This window comes from Strigops habroptila, chromosome 5 (genome assembly GCF_004027225.2).
Source record: "Strigops habroptila isolate Jane chromosome 5, bStrHab1.2.pri, whole genome shotgun sequence".
Taxonomy (NCBI): domain Eukaryota; kingdom Metazoa; phylum Chordata; class Aves; order Psittaciformes; family Psittacidae; genus Strigops; species Strigops habroptila.
The window spans coordinates 12,241,851-12,259,663 of NC_044281.2; the positions used below are offsets into that span (position 1 = coordinate 12,241,851).

The 17,813-nt window shown below is 40.4% G+C and overlaps 1 protein-coding gene across 4 annotated transcripts in view; it reads left to right on the plus strand.

Moving 5' to 3' along the window:
• Positions 1-17,813, plus strand: part of SPATS2L (spermatogenesis associated serine rich 2 like) — a 156,229-nt gene that overhangs the window by 74,760 nt on the left and 63,656 nt on the right. For all 4 annotated transcript variants that reach the window (XM_030485603.1, XM_030485598.1, XM_030485604.1 and 1 more), the window contains one exon: positions 17,618-17,690. The gene's annotated coding sequence lies outside the window, so the exon portion shown is untranslated. The remainder of the gene's footprint in view (positions 1-17,617; positions 17,691-17,813) is intronic.

Consider the following 17,813-nt stretch of genomic DNA (forward strand, 5'->3'; position numbering starts at 1 on the left):
TTTATCCTCCATGTTTTTCTGCATTGCCCCAATCCTACAGTTTCTCTCTTCTTCCTTCTACTTTTTCTTCCTTCCTCATGTGCTTTGCCAGCTTTCTCTTTTCTACTTCATATACAAGAATGAAGAGTGGGGAGATAGTTAACTTTGATAGTAAAGTGCCTTTATTTTAGTCTGGGTGCCTTCCCTCTAATAGTTGTTTGGAAGCAACACTTCATAGCATTATTGTGTCAAAGAATTTGGCCCTTCACTGAGATTAGCAGGTGGCTGTGCAGTTGATGTCTCTTTGCCCTGTTTGTTTCTGAGTACCTTGACCTTCAAGAAGGTGGTGCAGCATTGTTGTGCCTGTGCATTTACAAGATCTTCTTTATAGTCCTGAGGATGTCTGGGGGACTGTTCGTTCATGTTTTACAGAGTTTGAGATGATGGGTGCGTAGTTACCTTGGGGGTCTATTTGGCATGACAGGACTTTTACTTCTAATACATATTTGAAAGGGGCATCGTGGGCAATTCCCACAGCAGTGATTTTGGCCCTAGTAGTGCTTGTCTAGTAGGATGCTAAAGACCAGCTACTTGGCAGATTAATTTCATGGGGTGATCAGAAGAGCTAAATCCAACTTGCACCTTGACCACTGGTGTGTGCAAAATACACTGCTTTTATTTCAGGAGGAATTGTGGGAGCACAAGGGGTATAAACTCTGGGATGCAGCAAGAAGCTGGAGAGTGAAAACTGACGTCTTTGGAGTGTTTAGTTTCACAGTCTGTGGATGGAACAGACGGGTGATGAGGGCAAGTCTGACAGCTGTGACTTTTCTTTCTGAATGGAAGTAGAGTAATTCCCTAGTTCTGGATATGGATTAGAAGAAATCTGGTTTTGGTTATTAGCCCCCACTGTCTTTCCTGCTGAAAGTTTGTCCATGTGAAGCTTGTTTAGAAACTCCATAATGAAATCATGTGTGCAAATCCCATTTTGGCTGTGTGCATTTGCGTGTAAAACCCGAGAACTGGAAATGTGATTGGGGCAATTGGAGAAGTAAAACATTTCTTCTGAGAAGTTGTCAGCAGATGTAATCTACTCTTTTTTTGTGAGAGATTACAGAAAGGGACTTCAAAATTCAAGAGTCAGATGTTGGTTTCTCAGTATAAGAAATGACTTTTTGTTGACTAGGCCACTGTATACTTGATGGGTGATGGCTCAATTACTCAGTTACTGAAGTCATTATTAAGCAACAGCAACAGTGCTTTCACTTACTATCCCAGTGCAGTTATACTTTCACTGGATCTTGTACCAAAAAAACTTCTGATGATTTTCTGTTTAGACAAGGCAAATAATGCTGCAGATCCTAATTAGGGTTTTGGAATAAAGTCAAAACTCTGCATGTGTTTTAATGTCTTGTAAACAATAATAATACAGAATCCCTCCCTATCTTTTTATAATACAAATAAGAGACTAATCTAAAAATATGCTCTGCATGTACATAGCCGGAAAGGACTGTGGCATAACATTTTCAAAGCTTGTTCTTTTCTTGGTTTGCTCTTAACTGAAGCTATACAGTTTCTTCAAAAACCATGAGTTACAAATGAATCTGCAGTACTTTGTGACTCCTTGTCCTTTTCCTTCAGACAAAAGGCTCTTTCAATCCATTGTGGAACAGTCACTGATTTTCACGTGGTCATTCAAGAAAAGGATAGTGATTTGCCTTCATAATAGGCCTTTCAGTACTCTCTCTAGTGGTTTGTTGACTGAGAAAAATGCCTATGGCTGTGTACTGTGTCCAGTGTTTAAATTACTGATGAATCTAATTTCCCAAGTGTTGAAAAGGTAAGAGTTCAAATGGCAAAGAAGTCTCACCTGTTTGTGAATACCAGTGTGCTGCTGCTCAGAGTTGAGGACAGATTTTCGCCACTGTCAACTGGTACAGTTTTATGTTCACTACTTGAAGGTCTGCTCTATTAATTATTCAATTTTTTTAAGAAACCGGGTGTTGCACTGGTATGAACTGTGCTTCTAAGAGGGCTGATGCAATCTTATCTGTTTGTGCTGTGCATGGCCAAGAGGACTGAGTAAGATTTCTTGGGAGGTGTCTTGTCCTCGAAAGCTGTGGGTGTGTTTTGAGTTAGCATTAAAGAAGCTGCTAGCACTGTTGTGTCGACAGCACAGTCTCACTGTGGTGTTATCCTTCTGTGCTGGTAAGGCCAACCTGCCTGGCAGCATTCAAAATAAATACCCCACACTCAGGGCAGGTAGGCTGGTATCTGTTGTTCCAATCGTATGCAAAATCCATGCATGGATTTATGATGTTTGAATCTTTCTTGGAACAGCACCAAAAGATAATGTTTGTGCTATGAGACATTTCTGAATAATGGTAACTCTTCAGGATCCTGGTTGATTTTGTTAGAAACCTCGGCAGACCTTGAAGGTTCAGCGCAGGAGTGTCTGAGTACTTTCTGTGGCACTTTGTGCCTTTTATTGCTGAAGACTGATGTATGCTGACAGCTAATGGGGGTGGCAGATCAGGACTTAAGGCTTTCTCACTGGTTTGGGTACAACTGCCAAGAAAGAGTATTTGGGTTCTGGATGACTCTAAGCTCAAGCAGGTACTCAAATGGTCATTTCAGACTGAATCACTTTTAGTAACATATAAAACCAGCTTTCAGTATGTACTGACCTACACGCATCCAATTCGTGGCATTCGCTTCTGCACTACCCTTAAACTGTCCACTTATAGTGTTTAAATTACAGTGCTGTGTATGGTTCTCTGTGTAAAATTAAATGCAATAAAAGCCTTGCCTGTGATGTCTAGGTGTGGTGGTACTTCTGGGTGGGAATGTTTCAGAGGCTGTGGTTTATACTGGTGTTGGAAAAACCTGCAAGTCCCAAAAGGTCATCACTGTGGGACTTCTCCTTTCTGTGTTGATGCAGGGGAATAACTATCTTGTGCAGTAATACTAGCTTGCACAGAATTTGATTTAGTGATCTTTACAACTCAGTCTGAATGAAATGTTGCCTTTTCTGCAAGTTTGTTTTCCAATAATACCTTAGTGCTGGCTAGAAATTGTTTGGAGTTGGCTGGTTTGTTAAGCTGCTGGCATGAAGTTGTGCTTTGGTATTAGGATCGGAGCCTGTCCTCCTTGTTCTGGAGTTGATGAGGAAAGATATAGAGTGGACATAGACTGCTTGCACAGCACTCTGGAAGGAGGCTTCCCCTTCTATTCCTGCAGCTCCTGAGGTTTTCCATGTACTGCAGCCACTTTGTTACTAGAGTGAAAGAAGGAAACATACTTCTCATTAAAATCCTAAAAGAACTGGAGGGTTTCTTCTTCCACAATAGCCAAATTATGTTGTGTACAAATGCAGTGGAAGCCAGAAAAGATTGAATGATTCCTTTGGCCAACAGAGAAGCAGCTGTTCTAAGAAAGATTCGGTCTATCTGAGGTCTATCTGCCAATGGTGCCCTGAAGAGGTCTGCAGTGTGAGGCAAATACAGATGAACTAGAGCAGCTGCTGTGTAAGAGTGCCTGGAGGCTTGTAGTAGCAAAGAGAGTAGAAGATGGTGGTCGGAAGGAGCCCTGGTGAGGGAGGGAGTTCAGGGAAGATCTCATGGGCTTGAAGGAGCTCTGGCAATAGGAAGACACCAGGTTTTTGTCCAGGTCTGTTTAGATACCCAAGTGTGAATGGAAGCTTGTGAGGTGAGGGGGAAAGGAGGGAATTGCAGGGAATATCTTTTCAGTGATGCTAATATAAGATCAGGGCTTCCCTGGCCCCAGTGAGGTTTTCCTCAGGTTTGGCCATTTGGTTAAAGATCTGATGGAAACAATGGGCTTGCTGCAGCTCATGTGTTACTGATTTACAGCCACATTCTGTTATATGCTTATGTCCACTGAAATCCACAAGTACAGAGTTTGGGCCATTATCATTGCTTTCTTGTCACTCAATAAAAGCAGTTCTTCCTTTATTATCTGTTCCTAAAACCACCCACCTGTCTTTAATATCCGTGCTCTTGTGCCTCATTGGCCTACATATGCTGATTCTTTACCAAATTGCTGGTGGATCGGAAAGTTTTGAAGAAGGCCAGAGAACATGGTTGGCGTAGTAAATTGTGATAGCTGCTCTGACTTTTTTTCAATATGGTAATTATTATCTTATCCTAGAAGAAGTAAAATAAATATCCAAATGGTGATGATTAGGGGAAACCTTGAGCTGAGCAGATAGCTTGACATCAGAAGAACTCTGACTCTCCAGTGTTTATCTTTGTGTGAAAGGGGACTATAGAAAAAGTCACCATTTTTCTGGCGCATGCTGAAGCATGAAATCCTCAACATTGGTGGAGTTGCACTTTTGGGATACTGGTGTAAAATCAGTATCTTGCTTTATGTAATCTTTTTAATATTCTCCTTTTTGTTGTGTAGTTGTGTTTTACATTAAAAAGCCCAGAATATGGCATGAGACACAGCTGTGGAGCAGGCTGCAGTAGTGTGCTGCCTTTGTCACCACTAGTCCTGTGTTTACGCAGTGCTCAGTCCTGAAACTTCTGTCAGTTCTGTTAGAAGGTTCACAGTCCACAGAGTGTTTTGGGGTGAAGGGTATTCTATAGTGTGAAGTGTTGTATTTTATTTTGTAGTAGAGAATAAGTCTACAAAACCAAGGAAGTTTTGAACAGGCATTTCACAGTCTGGAAGGTCACTCTGCTGTTGCTTACTCCGGCAGCAGATGTTCATCTATGTTAAATTTGTCCACTGTACACTAACAGGAGGAGTTGAGGTTCCCATGTTAGCATGTTGATACGTTACACTGTATCCAATCCTGATTATTTTGCACATTGCCGTATAGATAAGGAAAGGTTGAAAACTTCTAATTGCCTTCTTCCTGATCTTGGATTTTCAGTGATGTTGAGTACAGAAAGTTTTAATTGGAATTGGGTGCAGTCATGTCGTCTGAAAATCAGGCTGTAGGTGAATGGTGGTACCTTCCAAAGCGTTTTAATGAGAATTGCCAAAGAGCAAAACCAGATTTATTAAGCCCTAGCAAGGGGCTTGTTAAATGAAAGAGGGATCATCTTACCATGGCAAGGTCTATTAAACTGCAAAAAGGTTACTCATTACCATTGGTGCGTCATATTAAAGGAATGAAGCAATGTAAATACAATCATTAATTAAACCGAATAGCACACCTTTAAACTATCATTCACTGTTTTAAGTGAATAATATCATCATCCTTTTGGAGAGCCACTCAGCCTTAAAAGATTCCTTTTCTGTAATTAGAAAAGAAAAACCTCAAGATTGCTGTTGCTTGTGACAACAAACAGACATTTTGTATCATGGTGTAATGCTCATTCGGGGCTGAACTAAGCCTGCCAAGCTCCGCATCCTCACTGACCTGCCTACAAAGTCAGAGCCAGAAGCAGTTTAACAGAGGGAAACCGTCAAACATCATGATAGCAAGAGCTGGTTTTCTGCAGTGCCGAAAGACCTGGGCAAGGACAGCTCATTTTGAAGTCTTGGGTTGTAAGGCAGGAGCATGGTGAAGGCACTTGGCCACACTTGTATGGGAGTGAGGCCTCTGCAGAGCTGCATTCCTCATGGCAGGCATGGGGAACTGCCGGAACTGGCGCCAGCTGGCAGCTGGGCTGGTTTGGGATGGCTGCTGCTGAGTGTGCTGGTTTTGTTGGATTTTTGTCTTTAAACAGATTTGGTACCAGACTCCATAAAAGGCTTTGCCTTTCGCTAGTTTAGGATTTTTATGGGAGGGACCTCAGGGGCTGTTATGCACTACATTTTTGGACATTTTCAGTTTGCAATACTGGCCATAGAAAAGAGTGTTCAGAAGGAATCTGCTGTTAATTGAAATGGAAAATATAGGGATACACAGGCTCTTGAACAGCAGATGGGCTCCTTAAGAGACATGCCATAAATTATTAACCCTCTGTGTTAGTACAGATGTAGAAAGCTACCTGTTCATGGGTTAAAGTTTAAAAAACCCAACAAACCAACACTACTTCCCATCTCCCCCCCCCCCCCAAAAAAAAACCAAACTACATAAAACCAACCATCACACACACACAGATACTATACAAATGAGCCGTGTGTAGTTAAAAGAAACATCCAGAGAGCAGTAAAATGGTGATGATGGGATGGGAGTGTATCAGCCACTCACACTCAGCACAAGCTGAACTCTGCTACATAAGATTTTTCAGTACATATAATACATTGAACCTCTCTTCCCCAAAATGACAGAGAAGAGAAACACTCATACAGAAAGCGCATCTTTCAGAGCTGTTACAAAAATGACTCTGCAATTCCATTTCATATGCAATATGTATGTAAAGAGTAGGGGCAAAGCAACACCTTGATCCCTGGAAACTTGTCTGTGTTGCTGATAAATACTAATTTATTAATTTCTCTTGTGGCATTATTTCTGTGGAATTACTGTTCTAGTAAGGAATTGATTTGTCAGTTTCTAAGTTTGTCTCTTTACATAAGATATGAAAAAATACATGACTGAACAGTGCTCTGTTTTATTGGTTTAAGTAATATTTTCTAAGCAACCTGGATTGCGGGTCCTGCCCAGCTCTGGCTCTGTTGCCTCCCTCATCCTGGCTCCCTTACTGGGGCTTTACCTTGGTCAGATTATGGGTGATTTGATTACTTTTTGGGGGGTTTTGTTTGCCTTTTTTTCCCCAGTGGCTCTCTATCTTAGCCTCCCATGATATCTTAGTAGTCAAATTTAGGTCAAAGTAGTATCCTAAGGAGAGGCTGTTTCCAGAAGTCTCTTGCTTAAATGCCAGACATGTGAGAAGGACAAGCTAATTGTACTTCTAGTGAACTGTTAGACTTTATATTCGAAGTACCAGAGTGTCTTCAGGCTTTTGAATTTTTTAATGTATTATCTTTATATAATAAATAATAGCTATAGATTGATATATTTAGACATACCTAAAGTTTGAAGGTTTTTCTTAAATTTCTGTGATCATTTTACTTAACCATAAGGCATCAGTACTGAAGGAAGGCTGTTTCAGTGGTTTCATGTTTGTCCCTTAGTGGGCCAATGTTGCATATTGTGTTCTCTAATACCTCAAGTTTCATTTTTGCATTTGCAACATGTTTATTTTTGGGAGTGGGAACGCACAGATCACTTGTGTCAGAAGACTGCGCTGAGTTTTTCCTCTGTTCCCTCCTTGTGTTAGAAGTTCTGACAATGATCATAGGGAACTGGATGCAAAATTGGCCTCTGATACGGTGAAGAGTGGCTGATTTGGTTTTATCGGCTGCCCTTTTTAAAATGTAAGAGATGAAAATAATTGTTTCCCTCCTACCACCCCTATATATAAAATGTCTTGCCCAGATAAAAAGTATTTGTAATGCATTAAAAATTTTCTTAGAAAAATGTCATGTTTCTTCTCATGTTTTGAAAGCCTTCTACTCTAAATGGGAATTGAAATTAAAATTTTTAAAGTCTGCATTTTTTTCTTTCCTTTTTTCTTCTTTCTTCCTTCTAAGCTTGTTCCTGGAAATCACGTCATGTAGCATGCACCTAACATCCCATTTCTGATCTAGTGGGTCTCATAGTCCTCTAGGTTTGTCAGCTCCCTAATCAGATCCTGCTGGCAGGAAAGAGGAGTAACAGCAGTGGATTTTCAGCTGTGCTTCAGGCTGCCTTGAATACTGACAGTTCGCTGTTAGTATGATTTATGTCAAGTGAGGCATTTCATTATATACAAGGTGTGAAAAGTTGTAATCGTTTCACTCTATTTTGTAACTTGGTAATTCTGCTTTTAATTTACAGCTTTTACCATGTGCTGTAGTCCTATCGTACACCACGAGTTGCTCGTATGGCTTCTCAAATGAGTTGTCCTCAGTAGTTAACCAGGTGCAGACATGTTCTAAGGTGGCTGAGATAAATTTTATTTTATAACAGATTTTTAAACCTCTCTATTACTACAAACATAGAAGGGTACCTGGTTGCGGATCAAGGTGAATGCAAGGTGGTCAGCAGCATGCATATTTGAAATCTGCAGGTATGCGTGTTAAGGTATTTGACAACATGAAAGCTTCAGTTGTTTGTACTGAGGACTAGCATTTAAAGGATGCTGTTGTGTTGATTTCATGGGTGATGTGAGCAGAACCTGTACCATGCAGGTAGATCTGTGAAAGTCAGGAGACTGGAAACATGACTGTAAAATGACTGTAGTCATTTTTATTTTTATTGTGCCCCTTCCCTCTTCAGCTTAATCAGCAAAAATATTAAGAAATAAAATGGAAAAATAACATCAATGTGCTGTGAGTTTTCAAAGCTAAACCTGATAGTTCACAAAGCAGAGGTTGTTTAGAGATGGTAGTTTGGCAATGTTGCATGCACGTAATGTTTTCCATGCAGTTTTCTGTTATTAGATGTAACATGTTACTTTTTTTAGTGTACCATAAAATATGCAGACTATGTCTTGTGGGCGAGTGGATATTACTGGAACCAGCTTTACTCTCAGTATCTCAGACGTACTTGGAGCAGAGGTGCCAAGTCATACGACGGTTGCTGAGGCTCAGTGTCAGCAGTATACCCGTTTGTTCCTAAGAAAGTAAATACAGACAGGAATTCTGCAAAAATGATCCATACAGAGGGTGCTATGCCAATAAACTGAGGCAGATTCTGATTTCCTTTAGAGTGTATCTGAGTTCACTGAATGCATTCCAGATTTGTACCAGCACTCACTTTTATCCAAATTCATTAGCAGAAAAGAGAACCAAGCTGTATTTTTGCTTTGTTTTAGCCAAATTCCTTCGTAAGTAGATGACTGACATAAGTGTTTCAGCTGAGACCCAGGCCAAAGTATTTTAAATCATCAAAGAAACACTAAGTTCCAGCATGAGAAGTTTGCTTCGAAACTTTGGGGGCTGTTTTGTTATTTGTATGTCATTCCCATGAAAAGGCTGCTTTGACGTACAAATGAGTGTTTCATGGAACCTTCTGTCTGAGGGCTGTGAGAGCTCTGCATGCTTTCCTTTGTGATGTGAAATACCACATGGGAACGAGATCTCATTTATACTCATGACTGAGTCTGACCAAGATTCCCCTGGGTAATTTTGCTCCTCCTTCCTATTAAAACTTCAGAAGAGTCTAGAGTTATATTTACGTTTGTAAATTGATTCTGTTATTCATTTTGTTCATTATGATCCCATTCTTGGAATTTGTATGCAACAAGAAAAGAGGGTATTTCCCCATTCTAAATGGTGAGAAAGAACGATTGTAGTTTTATGTGAGAAGGAATATATCTAATCCCAGGAGCTCTGTACTATAAAACATGCTTCATGTTGTGTTCAGCTCTTGTAGGAGCACCAGGAAGGAGAGAAGAGTCTGAAACTGTTCAGTCAATAGCTGGCTGGGAGTTCTCTGTCCTCCTTACCAGAGATCAGGCCAACTAGGACGGAGTTTGGTGGAATCAGGCTTGAGGATCCTGTGGCTGCTGCTGTGCTAGACCTTGAGTTAAATGCTTGCTCACCAAGCAGGATGCTTGGTGCACTCCAGTGGGTGGTGCAGAGTGTATATCACTCTGCTGGGCGACTTCCCAGTAAGGATTCCCAGGAGATGCCGTTGTATTGTTTGGACTTCAAGTCCATTTACATTGTATAAAGGCAGACCCAACGCTGTCATTATGACATGACGTAGTGTTGATGACAAGTTCTGCTTTTCACATTCATAGTGTGATGTTTTTTCACAAGCACAGCAAGAGTGGCAGTAGATGAAGTTCCCTGAAGCCCCCTTATCTCTGTGTCCCAATGTAACTTGGAAGGGACACCTTCAGAAGTCTCTTGTTGGGGCTTTTTTGATTTTAATATAGCTATATTGTGTTGCTTTTGGTACTGCTGCCTTACCTGTCATATTAAGCTGCTGTAATGCTGTCTACTAAATTGCAGCGTAAACTCAAGATCCGCAGCCTTGATGTATTATCCACCAGACACTAATTATGTTCAGTAGATGTCCTTTGCCTCCTCAAATAATCCCTCATCCAGTTAAAAGCATGAACTGTTCTTGAAGGTTCTCACAGCAGAGAGCCAGCAATGCACTCAGACATATTTTCTCTGCCTACTGCTTATTTGGATAAGCAAATAATTGTCACTTTTTTAAAAAATAAGCATAATTTACATACATTTCTGTCTCAGAATATGATTATATCTTGAAATATGTATAAAAATACATTCATTGACTTTCTTGTTAAGAAAATGTGTGTTGGGTTTGGAGTAGTTAAAAAATTGCTTTATGAAGTTCTGGAAAAAAACCCATTTGATGGAGTGAGGGTATAACTGCTATCACCAGTGTGCAAAATATGAAGTATTACTTCCTTCAGAAGCTTCTGGTTTTTGTTGGGAGGCTGAGGACATTACATGGAGGATGTACCAGTTTGAAAGCAGTAGTGATTGCACTTGAATCGAAAATGAGGTATTTCAGCTATGAAATGCTTAGTTGTTCTGATTTGCTAGAGATGAATGGGAGGATAGGTTTGCCCAGAAAATGACATTGTAGATAGTCTTTGCAACTTAGCTACACTTTTTGTGATTGTCATTTAGAATTAAAAGATGATGTTCTATGTAACATACTCAAATTCACATGGGTCCACAGTGAATTTTCTAATAAATTTGTGGAGGTTAGTTTGAACTTAACACTTACACTGTCTGAGACGCAGTATTTTTGAGTTCCCCAGCCTCAGTAAGAGGAAGCTTTCCTGCCACATTGACCTTTTGCTGTGCAAAAATGGCAAGTAAAACTCACGGTGGAATCCAAGTGGCAGCAGAATTTGTTTCAGAGGAGGCAGTTTTCATGTGGGGGCATGGAGAGTCCACAGATTGTACAGAATCTTTTTCCCATTCTTTTTAGGATCTTGTGGGCCCCAAAGTGTACAAAAATGGAGATCTTGTAGCTCCTCTAGGCACTGAACATATCCTGGCTCATCAGGGTATCAGCAATTGTCTTAACCAGTGCTTTCCAGCTTTGTGGTGTTGCTTGGTTACCATCATTCCCACAACTCTCAAATAAAGCAAAGCAAATGTAAAAAAACCTGGTTTCTATTTATGGGCTGGGTTACTGTACAGATCCAAACAAAACAGAATTGTAAATCCTCTACAGCTTCTTTAATGATCTTTTTTTTTTTTCTCAAGTATTCCACTTGGCCACTCACAAAGGCTTTCTATTTTAAATGTTTTTTTCAGTATACTGGACTATTTCTAGGATTCTGCACAAACTCATCACATTCAGAAGCTGGAATCCTGACTGGAAGCAAGGAAAAACAAATAATGGCTTGCGTCGTCAGGCAGTCTTGCTACCTCCAGCTGGGATACTGCCTTTTCTGATATACTTCATGTGCGCCCTCAGTTCAGGGCAGGGAAAATGTCGCAAAGCTTAGTTTGGAATGTGTTAGGGAATATTTTCATTAGTAATGATAATAATGAAGAACTGTCATAACCACTTGGCTGAGGATCTCATGTCATTTTGTGAATATTTCCTAATGTAGCTTCAGAACTCTTCTCTTGCCCTTAGGGGGAATAATTTTGGCATGTGGGCTCAGGGAAAATTCTCATCTTAAATCAAATTAGGAGATCTTGACAAAGTACACAGACACTCTGAGAACTGAATATGGCATAGGTGCCTGGGTAGCTGTTCTGTTGTCATCCTGCTCCACAAAGAATTCTGCAAAATTAAAAGTTTGGGGTTTTTTTTTATCACCTACAGGTTGAAATAGATAGTTATTCTATTGATTTGTCACAATTGAATATACATTTCTTTCAATGAAGTTAATTCCCCAAATAAGGCTTCTCTGGGAACACGTGGATGAGTTTCTTGGTGAACGGAGAGCTTTCGGTAAACCTTCTAGGGTCATTAACAGTATACCTAGAGTTGGTTACAGAAACGCTCTTACTGTTTCTGAGAATGGAGAAAACTAAAATAAATGGAGATATCTGAGTCAGCCAGAGACTGAGGAAATAATAAACACATCCAAGTAGAACATTCCCAGCTGTGGAAAAAACTATCCCCATCTGTCGAAAGTATGGAAAGTGTAGGAAGCGGACAATGATTCTTGTAGGATGTAGAACTTCTAAGTGTGGCCTTATGCTCATTGTCTGAGAGCTAGTGCTTTAGTGGGGCCCACAACTCAGTCCTCTAACCATTTTGGGTTTCCAGTGGGTCCAGTTTTTCTGACAGTGGTCTTTTTAAGAGAGATTCTTCATCTGATGTTTAACTGTGTGATGTTGAATTTCCAGTGTCATATGGCTCATGGATGTCTGTGTTACAGGTCCATTCCAGCTTCAGTTCTGTCAGTAGGAACTGGGTTAGGCCCTTAATGCTTTGGGAGGAAAATGTTGACTGGAATTAATTTAGCAGGAATAACAGACTGAAATAATGACAGATCACTGTTAGGATTAAAGGTGCTTACAGACTTCTACATATGGACTTGTTTTAAAATATGTATCTATGAAGAGTCTGAGGCCCATCTTGATGCTCTTGCCCACAGCAAAGTTCCCACACAACCAGGAAGACCTTCATAGGCTGGAAGGACTGGATATTCAAGTCCTTTAAGATGCATAGATCATAGTAAACACCAGAGTTGGTTTGGTTTTTAAACTATGCTATTTCATGCTGGCTGAAACTGAAATGGTGCCAGTGGTATGTCTGATTGCATTGCTGGTTCTCTGCTATGAGAACCTTCAGGAACAGTTTTTTCTCTTGAGAAGACTACACAGCATTTGCAGGTTTTCTTCCTCATTGCAGCTGTTCTTCATTTACTGTAGTTCCCTCCTGGATCAGTATTGAACATGGATCCTTTCCTTTGCCTTACTGTGGTATTATTATCCTATTAGTGTCACTGGACAGGAATCTGGCATAGGATGAGAGCTGGTCCAGTCCTGAAGCTTTTATTTGGTTGTTTCCCAATCCTAAAGTCAACAGATTCTTTTGCTATAAAATCTTGGACAAATATCAGATTAGGATGGTTTTAGTCAGGGAGCTTATGCTGTTTTATAATCATATGCATCTTTTGTTGTAGTAAGAAATGTGTGTTGTAAATGTCAATATGAATTGTCCTCTGAAGGCTGGATGCTGCTGAGTATGCTTAATGCTGCATTCCCTGGCTGGAGTTAGAAACTGCAGTGTACGAAATGGAACACCGTGGGTTAGTTGTAAAGGTAGGCAGAGTTCAGCTTTGGAGGATGTTGTTATTGGTTCACTGAATACTGACATGCAAAGCAGGAATCTTGCAACTGTGTTGAAGTGTAGCAGTGCCAGACAAGGAGCACCCCTTATTTACTTTGACTACATCAGAGCTTACAGTCTGTTGGGAATAAGGTTGAGTGTAAATGTTTTAAGGTTTGACTGTGTGTGAAAGACATGCAGGTTTGCTTTCCATGTGCTGAATAACTGCATTGGCAATTAGGGAAGTGTGATTGACTCACTAGCTAGGCCAAAATAAAAAACCAAAACAGGTCCAGAAAAACCCATCTGCCAAAACCGTCAATGACATCTTACTACTTGTGTGTGTGTGTATGTACCAGCAGACTCCAGATAGCCTCTACACTTGGTCGTGTCAGCATTCAGTAGAAGATTCCCTACCTTCTGTTGTTTCTCACATTAGATGTTCTATCAGTGGCCTCACCAGAGAAATATCTTGGAATGAAAAATAGCTATAGTCCGTTGTGTCCTTGTGTTACCAGCATTCATCCCAGCATGGCATGCCTCTGATTCCAGCAATATACCTAGGTTTTAATTTTTTGGGAAGAGGGGAGAGGACAGAAGAAAAAGAAAAAAGGTGAAAGAAAAAACCACACACACAAAGAAAACACAAACCAAAACCCAAACAAACTATTATTAACATTAAATGTACATTAAATGTAGAAGTGACAGGTAGAGACTAATATTAGAGTTAACTGTGAGCACTGGCCCCTGCAAGCTAGCAGAGCTGGAGTTGTCCACTCCTTAACGGTAGTTTTTTGTTGAGCTTGTGAATCTGTTGTGTTGAGTTCAGTTGAATGTTCAGCCCTGCAATATCACTCTGTTGTATGCAGGCTGCTGCAGGTAGGATCTTGTGGCTTCTGCTTAAATTTGGAGTTGTGGTGGATGATGGCTAAGTTTTGAGATTTTGATTTGGGACTGGAGGGCTTTATTTTACTCCTGGCTCGCACAAAGGTAGGAGCTGATTTAGGCAATTTCAAATAACTTTCAGTTAATTTCAGTGCTAATCTTTGGCACTGAGCTATACTTAAGACTGTATTTTGGACTGTGTTTAGGATACCTACTGAGGAATGGGTAGGGATTGAAGGTTATGTTTACTGTTAGGATCTAGAAGGCTCATAGGTCTACAGTGGAATTAGCAGAGTGGCATGTTTAGTGTTTTGAGCTCTTCAGTGTGACAGGTGTATTGTGAAACTTTAGGTTAAGGTTGGGGGTCAGGGTTAAGCATAAGAAGAGAAGTGGTCAAAGAGCTTGTTTTACTCTTCCAAAGAGTATTCACACAGGATGAGGTCTCCTGGCCAGGGTGTTACATACCTCATACTATGCTTTGATTCTGCTCTTTAGGTTCTTCAAGGCCTGCATCTCTATGAATAGCTGTTGTGATCTAGATTTAATTTTAGTGTCTGGTTCTGGTGCTTTTATGTTTCATGTCACATTAATACTAGGATTAGCGAACTGTTAAAAAAGGTCAGAGTTCAAGATGGGAAGGGATTTAAGTGCTTGGTATATTTGTATGTCCTTCAGGGCTGGAGAACTGCAAGGAGCACTGATTCCTGCTGGTTTTTTTGGCTTATGTTAGTTTTGGTGCAGTTGTTTGTCACTGAGCTCTCTTTGATGTGAGGTTTGGTGAGGTGATATCTGAAGCTCTGCTTCTTTTGGTACCCTGCAGTGGGGGACAATGGGTTGAAGTTTCTGAGAGGGCATTTCATGTCATCTCCACAGGTATGGCCTTCATTGGCCATAGCTCTGCCACAAAGGGGGTATGGGCCACTGTTTTTAGAGTCTATACACAGCATGCTTTCCTGTTTCAGGGTCATCGTTGTTTGAAAATAAAAAACACCTTAAGAATTAACTTTTCATTATGATGGGAGATTACCTTAAGCATTTGCAGATGTGAAGTAACAGTATTTTATTTGATAACAAGGAGCTGAAATAAGTTTCCTTTTAAGTGTTGTACCTTTACTCCTGATTTCCATTTTCCTCTTGAGTCATTATTTCCTGCATAATGTTTTCTTTGATGATGTGCCATGGAACATTGAGTGAGGACAAAATGGTGAGTTAGGAAGGTAACTGAATTTATTGAGACATGTCTCATAAGAATCCATTTAATTTTTCTCAAGGTATTACATCTCATTTGGTCAGACTTCAGAGATATGGTATTGTTTGGAAAGAACAAACCTTTACAGCATCCAATAAAACATATATATATGTATTTAATTTTACATATGGTACATAGCTGTCTTGGTTATCTGCTTTTTTACTCTGATGCGAAACAAAACCTTCAAATTTTTACTTGTGTTCCTTTGTGGTTTAAAACAGTCTTTAATAGTAGCAGCCCTCAAAGTACAAGAATTACAATTCTAACCTGAATAATTTCGTACCAGTGACCATATTTCATACCTGAGACCACATCAAGAAACGGGATTCTGAGATTACCTGTCACTTTGGTCTTCAATATTTCATGAAGTTCCAAGGACAAAAATTGTTAAAAGAACTTGCTGAGCAGAGGAAAAAAAGAAATACTTTAAGTTGTAAAACTCTTCTTATTAGATTCCCTTCCCTCCCCCCTCCAATTTTACTTTTCCACTGAAGTTGGAGAAGAATCTCTCCCATAACTTGGGTTGAAGAAGATAAAACCCTTGGGTTTAGCGGGTGGTGTGTTATGCAGGAAAAAAGGCAGAAGCATTAAGGTGTCTCACTGCAATAATATGCATGATCTGATTTGTTCTGTTTAAATCCTAAAAATACTACGTGCAGACTGCAGATGTTACTGGAAGGAGTTAGATGGCCATATGTTGGTGAAAGAGATGCTGTAACTATTAGCAGTGTTGCTGTGTTTCTCGGTCTCAATTCAGGTGCTCACTGGACAAAAGGAATGCACAGCATCTCCCTCATTCTCAGCTCTTGCTTGTGTCCTTTTGAAGGGAATAAGTAGCTAAGTCTTGCCTTTGCTTGCATGGAGAACAGAGTGCTGGTAGGCCATAGCACAGGCCTCTTCCCGAGCTCTTGCTTAGGGTATTCTGCCCAAAGGCAAGGAAGTGGCTATGCTTCCTTCACCAGGTTTCCGGCCCCTCTATTCGTCTCATGGATCTGTGCCTGTTGTGTAGATTGCTTCCAACTGCAGTAAGTGCTCTTTAACACTATGACATGTGCAAGTTCTTGTATTTCTTCATCGAAGCATCACATTTCCAATTGCTCCATTCATTCCTTTGATTTTGAACATAACTGTGACTCAGCAAGCCATGCAGAAATGTGTGTTTAGATTGCAATGGATTTTGGGACCTAAGCTGTGAGAGGCTTTGTTGTGGGAGCCTTTGGTAGGTGAAGTGCTGCGGGGAACATCTGGCTGTTTCAGATGCAGAAGCATTTAAGAACTTTCCTCCTTTCTTTGAAATAAAACCTGTGACTCTGACAGGACTTTTGCGCTCTAAAGCTTTACTTTGCCAAAATGTGTGGTTTCAATAAGGATAAAATGGATTGAATAGGACAGCAGTCACACTCTTCTAGTCTATTACAGAGTATTTTGTAATTCAGAAGGAAAAATAAGTCTGCAAAGACAATCCAGTACAGGCTGATTTCAGCGGTCAGGATGTCGCAAGTAGCAACTGGAAAGGAATAATTCCTGTCTGGCATGCATAGTTAAATCATAGACCAGTTCATGGCTCCCTTCTCCTTGTAACTGCAGAAGAGAGTACAAAACTTATCGATTCCTCTCTGCCCTTCCACCACACCCGCCCCCTTCTGCTAATGAAACCAGGAAATCAGTTTCCATTCATCCATTATGTCCATAAACAGGCACTCAGCTGTACATGTAGTTGTATGTCTTTAATTTGGGGGAGATGTCCTCTGAAATTTATATATGAATCAGCAAAGGCCTTTTACTGTGGGCAAGCGCTGGTGTCACTTAGCACTTCCCTTTGTTTCAGCTGAGGTAGTAGTCTTGAGATAATAATGTTGCATATTGGAGAATGACCTCACTGAAACTGCACTGGTGCTGCTCAGAGGGATTTGATTAGTAACTGGTGAGTTTCTGCAACTTGCACCTATGGCCCTCTTGCATTAATGGGTAGAAAGGTTCACATTGCTTAGGTTTATCTTTCTGCACATCCCCACATGCTGGCTAGTTTGAGTTTAAAGTGTTAGGTTTAAAAACAGGTTTGTTTTAGCTGGGAGAATTATATGTGGTCAGGAATGGGGCTAACAGCAAGGCTGAGGCAATTGCCTATGCTTGCATGGCAGTGAAGATAAGCCCTGTAAAAACTGGTAAGGGCATCTATCGGCACCCCCACATGTCGACCAGAGCAGTAAGGGGATGAGGGATATTTTTTTTGCACAGAAGTCTCTTGTAAGGAGAGAGCAGTAAAGTAAATCAAGAGTAAATTAACTAATTACTTTCTTTTTAACTTCCAGCTGGTTTTGCAGGAGGTCCAGTCTATTGGAGAAGATAGAAAAATAAGAACAGGAACTGAAGTCGTTCACAGTGGTAAGATAGCTTTTACATCTCTCTTTGCTAATCATTGTGACTGGCATGTGACTGGGTAAGTTCAGAAACTTGTAAGTCACGCTTGCAATCATAGCACCACATTCCACTGTGATCACAGGGGCA